Source organism: Anomaloglossus baeobatrachus, chromosome 1 (assembly GCF_048569485.1).
Source record: "Anomaloglossus baeobatrachus isolate aAnoBae1 chromosome 1, aAnoBae1.hap1, whole genome shotgun sequence".
In the NCBI taxonomy this organism is placed as follows: domain Eukaryota; kingdom Metazoa; phylum Chordata; class Amphibia; order Anura; family Aromobatidae; genus Anomaloglossus; species Anomaloglossus baeobatrachus.
This window is the reverse complement of record NC_134353.1, coordinates 395,817,818-395,824,317: the sequence shown is the minus strand read 5'-3', so window position 1 is coordinate 395,824,317 and position 6,500 is coordinate 395,817,818.

Below are 6,500 nucleotides of genomic sequence, written 5' to 3'. Positions count from 1 at the left end.
TTACTATATGATGCTGCTAATTGTAAAACAATTACAAGAAGGTGATAAAATGTAAAAAAAAAAAAAAATCCTAAAGCATGACTTTTTTTATTTACATTAAAAATGCTTTTCTGTATATAAACTTAACAAAAAAAGTACACGTTTGTTATAATAAACAAGCGAAAAATGTTTACAAAAGTGATCCAAGATGTATAGAAAAAAAAACATGGATTCATTAAAAATGTTCACTTTGTCCTGCAAATAATGCGGCCCCCCTCATTTTTTTTTTTCTATATGCGGCCCATACACCCAGCTGAGTTTGAGACCCCTGATCTAGATCAAGTGTGTTCCCTCCTCCCTCTATTATAGGTTATCCTTTACGGTTGGCAAGCCTAGTGTGGTAATCACATGAATCATATCTAAGAGTCAAAGGCATTATGGAGCTATAGAATTATTACAGACAGACGTACATCAGTAAAGTGGAACGCCTGAGACCAAGTATGCAATTATTATTATTATGCATGCCTGTTCACAATTGACATGCATTGATATCATGAATAATAAGGTGTGATCTGTTCCCTTGATAGAGTTTAGCTATACTCCGGACTCATCGGTGCTAAACCTTGGACAAAAGAATCATCCATGTAGGAGGTATAAACCAGAGTCATTGACCACAGTATCATAGGGATATTAATCAATGATGGGTACTAATTAGTTATTTATATCCATGCAGGACATGTCCTTAATCTGACACATTTTGGGACATAACTCCAGTGAGTCAATACTCCCATACATCACAACCATTTCTTTAAAAGTGATGAAAAAAGGAGTTCACTAGCACGGGTTAGTATGAGTGGTCTAATATACACTCATATGATTGAAGTTACTCCTGGAGCCTAATGAGGGTTTTCATTCTGTGTTGTTTCAGAATTGCCAAAAGAAAATCTTCAAGACCCAGTCACAAAGCCCCTGATGAGCCCTCAACTGTTTAAAGGGCGAAACGCGTCGGGCAGTCTTTGATACGGCTAGAAATAATTTTGGGCATTTCTTTAATAGCTAATCATTAATATCTAACTCTCTATATCTAATACTGAGCACACAGACCTAATGACAGCTCCTGACCCTAAACCCCCAATCCCCAGTGGTCATATTGGTGATACAGACAAATTAGCCATTATTGACTGAGCACCTCTTTCCTCACTGTGGTGTTACTACTGTTGGGGTATTTCATTCTTGAGGGGATTACACTTTGAATACGCAGGGAGGGATTACCTAGGGTCAGTCGTCGTGGAACGGGGGCGTCTTTCTAATTAGGACGCCGACCCCTGTTGTAAGGTAGGAAAAGAATAGGGTCAATTATCCTTTCTTTCCACCCTGATTTTAAACAATCTATGTATGTATGTGCAATTGTTATAATAAAGTACATGGTTTTTATATAAAAAGTAGTATAAATATTTGGTTGAACATCAAGCACATTCAAAAATACGCCATCCTTAACCGTCCCCAGGATGACACCGGGGTAGGTAGCAAAGTCTTTCCTGATCCCAGCTCTGTTCATCTTGACTCCTTTTTAAAAACACTGCAAGCAAGGGTTACTCCAAGCGGAGTCTCCCTTTTTTCCAAAAATTGGGCCTCACACATACCCACCCCTTCAGTGGCAGCAGTTGTGCCCCAGTTGTACACTTCACAGCTAGATTTGCATCAAGCACATTCAAAAATACGCCATTCTTAACCGTACCCAGGATGACACCGGGGTAGGTAGCAAAGTCTTTCCTGATCCCAGCTCTGTTCATCTTGGATCATTTTTAAAAACAATGTAAGCAAGGGTTACTCCAAGCGGAGTCTCCCTTTTTTTCCAAAAATTGGGCCACACAGACACCCCATCAGTGGCAGCACTTGTGCCCTAGTTGCAAACAGGATGTTTTGATTTGCATCAAGCACATTCAAAAATACGCCATAATTAACCGTCCCCAGCATGACACCGGGGTAGGTAGCTAAGTCTTTCCTGATCCCAGCGCTGTGCATCTTGGATCATTTTTAAAAACAATGTAAGCAAGGGTTACTCCAAGCGGAGTCTCCCTTTTTTCCAAAAATTGGGCCACACAGACACCCAATCAGTGGCAGCACTTGTGCCCTAGTTGCAAACAGGATGTTTTGATTTGCATCAAGCACATTCCAAATCCACAAGCATTTACTCTCCCCAGGATGACACAGGGGTAGTAAATTCCTTGTGGATCCATGACTTGTTCATTTTGATGAACGTTAGTCTGTCCACATTGTCACTGGACAGACGCGTGCGCTTATCTGTCAGCACACACCCAGCAGCACTGAAGACACGTTCAGAGACAATGCTGGCAGCTGGACACGACAAAATCTCCAAGGCGTAAGTTGAGAGCTCTGGCCATTTTTCAAGATTTGAAGCCCAAAATGAGCAAGGCTCCATTTGCAAAGTCATGGCATCAATGTTCATTTGGAGATACTCCTGTATCATCCTCTCCAGCCGTTGACTATGTGTCAGACTTGTTGTCTCTGGTGGCCTTGCAAAGGACGGTCTAAAAAAATTATGAAAAGATTCCATAAAATTGCTGTTACCAGCACCAGATACGGTGCTACTGGTACGGGTAGACTGTTGAAGATGACGAGACCGTCCCATGTTTGTCAAGTTACAACTGGGAGATTCACTCCCTGCACCTGCACAGTTGTTTGGTGGAAAAGCCGAGCTAAGATCGAGTAACAGCTTCTGCTGATACTCCTGCATACGTGCGTCCCTTTCTTTGGCTGGAATTATGTCACAAAATTTGGACTTGTACCAGGGAACTAATAGTGTGGTAAGCCAGTAGTCATCATCACTTCTAATTTTGACAATACGAGGGTCATGTTGGAGGTAGTGCAGCAAGAAGGCGCTCATGTGTCCTGTGCAGCCATGCGGACCAAGTCCACGCTGTGTTTGTGGTATAGAGGTGCTAACCGTTCTTTCTTCCTCTGACATCTCCCCCCAACCTCTTTCAACTGAAATTTGACCAAGGTCTCCCTCATCCGCTGAGTCTTCCATGTCCATGTACAGTTCGTCCTCCATTTCTTCATGTTCTCCTGCACCTTCCTCAACATTTCGCCTGCTACCATGCGCCCTTGTTGATCCCTGTCCCCCATGGTCCCATGCCTGCCGCGTTGGTGATGATGAACGTCTGGACCTTGGTGATGTTGTTGTGTCTTGCACATATGAATCCTCCTGTAGTTCCTCCCCTTCCTGTTGTCCCACCCCCTGACTCCGAATAGTGTTTAGCGTGTGCTCCAGCATGTAAATGACTGGAATTGTCATGCTGATAATGGCATTGTCAGCGCTAAACATATTCGTCGCCATGTTGAAACTGTGCAGAAGGGTGCATAGGTCCTTGATCTGAGACCACTCCATCAGGGTGATCTGCCCCACCTCTGCATCTCGTTGGCCCAGGCTATACGTCATGACGTATTGCACCAGGGCTCGGCGGTGCTGCCACAGTCGCTGTAACATGTGGAGAGTTGAATTCCAGCGTGTCGGCACATCGCATTTTAGGCGATGAACCGGCAGGCCGAAAGACTTCTGGAGCGATGCAAGTTGCTCAGCTGCGGCGGTTGAACGGCGGAAGTGAGCAGACAGTTTTCGTGCCCTGGTCAGAAGGCCATCTAGGCCGGGATAGTGTGTTAAAAATTGCTGGACAACAAGGTTCAACACGTGAGCCATACAAGGCACGTGTGTCACCTTGCCCAGGCGAAGGGCCGCACCCAGGTTTGCAACATTGTCGCACACGGCCTTACCAGGCTGCAGGTTGAGTGGAGACAACCATTTATTAAACTTGGACCGCAGAGCTGACCACAACTCCTCAGCTGTGTGACTCCTATTCCCAAGACATGTCAAGCTAAAGACCGCCTGATGCCGTTGCGCTCTGCTGCCAGCATAGTAATGAGGGGTGCGTGATTCCTTCTGCGCAGTGCGAACGCTGGTGGCCTGACCAGGCAGGCTTGGGGCGGAGATGGAGGACCCAGATGAGGTGAAGGAGGCAGAAGCAGTGGCGGAACTTGGACAGACAGAGGATTGACACACAAGTCGTGGTGACGGCAAGACTTGTGCAGCAGACCCTTCACCATCTATCACCATAATTACCCAGTGCCCAGTGAGCGACATGTAACGTCCCTGTCCATGCTTACTGGTCCAAGTATTGGTGGTGAAATGCACCCGTTCACACACAGAGTTTCTCAAGGAAGCGGTGATGTTGTGTGCGACATGCTGGTGTAGCGCGGGCACACCTTTCTTAGAGAAGTAGTGGCGACTGGGCATCTGGTACTGGGGCACAGTGAGAGACATAAGGTCTCTAAAATCCTGAGTGTCCACCAGGCGGAAAGGCAGCATTTCGGTAGCCAAAAGCTTACAGAGGGATAAAGTCAACCTCTTAGCTTTGTCATGGGTAGCAGGAAATGGCCTTTTATTTGTCCACATCTGAGGGACAGAGATCTGGCTGCTGTGTGTAGACGGTGTTGAGTGGGGTGTCCCTGGAAAAATGCAGCTTTGTGAGGAAAGTGCAGGCGTAGACATGATGTTGCCTTCATCCAACGTTGGTGCTATCGATGTCTGAGAGAGCTGTACACACGTACTTGTTTCCCCTTCCAAACCAACTGACGACCTACCAAGCAAACTGCCTGTTGCGGTTACAGTGGTGGAAGTTGTGCGTGGAAAACCAGGTGTGACAGCTGTCCCCACAGTCCTAGAAGATGAAGAGCGCGTGGATGCACTAGAAGGGGCATGCGGTGGATGGTTCGCTCCGCTAGGCCGCATTGCAGCACGGTGAGCTTCCCACCGGGACATATGATATTTATTCATGTGACGATTCATGGAAGAAGTTGTCAAACTGCTGAGGTATTGCCCCTCTACTAACAGAATCATGACAAATTTTACAGATCACATAATTTGGGCGATCTTTTGCTATGTCAAAAAAGGACCAGGCTAGGCAAGGCTTAGAGGGCATGCGACCTGTTGATCCACCCCGACTAGTGCTCAGAGGCAGAGTGGTGGTTGAGGATGCAGTTGTAGACGTGCTACCAGTACTCCGACTCTGTCCAGGAAGGCGCAAAGTAACTTCGTCATCAGTTACATCCTCCTCCACCACCTCTGTTGACCTCCTCGAGTGCCTGACTGTGGGTTGACAGTAGGTGGGATCTAGAACTTCCTCATCAATTTTTGTGTTTGCACTCCCCTCACCCTCAGACCGAGCCTCTTCTTGCCCTGACCGAATATTTAAGTTGTCATCTCAATCTGGTATCTGCGTCTCATTGTCATCAGTATGTTCCTCATTGTCTATAACAACAGGTGTTACAGTTTGTGAAAAAGGGTCAACATTATGCTCAGAAACTTGGTCCTCACGGACTGAATCAGAGTCACAAAGGTTCTGGGCATCACTGCAGACCATTTCCTGGTCTGTACTCACTGTAGCTTGGGAGCAGACCTCTGATTCCCAGGCTATAGTGTGACTGAACAGCTCTGCAGACTCAGTCATCTCAGTTCCACCATACTGTGCAGGGCGGATGGAGACTTCAGAGCTGGGAGAAAGCAAGTTTGATTGGGATGACAACTCAGAGGACTGGTGTTTTTTGGATGCGGTAGTTGAGGTGGCGGAGAGGGCACTTGTTGGACCACTTGAGATCCATTCAAGCATTTTCCTTTTTTGGCCATCATCTACCTTTGTTCCATTTGTTCGTGTCTGTAAAAAAGGGAGCACATCGGATTGTCCACGGTAAGTAGTAGACATCTTATTTTTGCTGGTAGATGGTCTATCTTCAGCAGATGTTAATGGAGCTTTGCCACCTTCCCCACGGACAAACCCTTTTTTTCATTTTCCAACACGCTTCTTCCCCTTTCCACCAGCATCTGTCATTTTGCCACTCATTTTGATTGCGACAAGATTGTGCACTTAAAATGTGGTAGTAAAAATTGAGAGGTGGTGTAGATTGCAGCGGTGGTCTATCTTTATTAACAGCAGAATAAACAACAATAATTATCACTGACAATGCAACTACGGCCCTTAAACTGGCAGCAGTGTTTGCTAGTATAATGGCTTAGTAACAATGAGCTTGAGAGTGCAATGCAGGCAGACGTGCTGCAAATATCTTTGCACTAGTGGGACAATACAGAAGTCCAACAGCCACTTTTAGGATGCCACTAAGTTCACTCAGTGTTTGCTAGTATAATGGCTTAGTAACAATGAGTTTGAGTGTGCAATGCAGGCAGACGTGCTGCAAATATCTTTGCACTAGTGGGACAATACAGAAGTCCAACAGCCACGTTTAGGATGCCACTAAGTTCACTCAGTGTTTGCTAGTATAATGGCTTAGTAACAATGAGTTTGAGTGTGCAATGCAGGCAGACGTGCTGCAAATATCTTTGCACTAGTGGGACAATACAGAAGTCCAACAGCCACGTTTAGGATGCCACTAAGTTCACTCAGTGTTTGCTAGTATAATGGCTTAGTAACAATGAGTTTGAGTGTGCA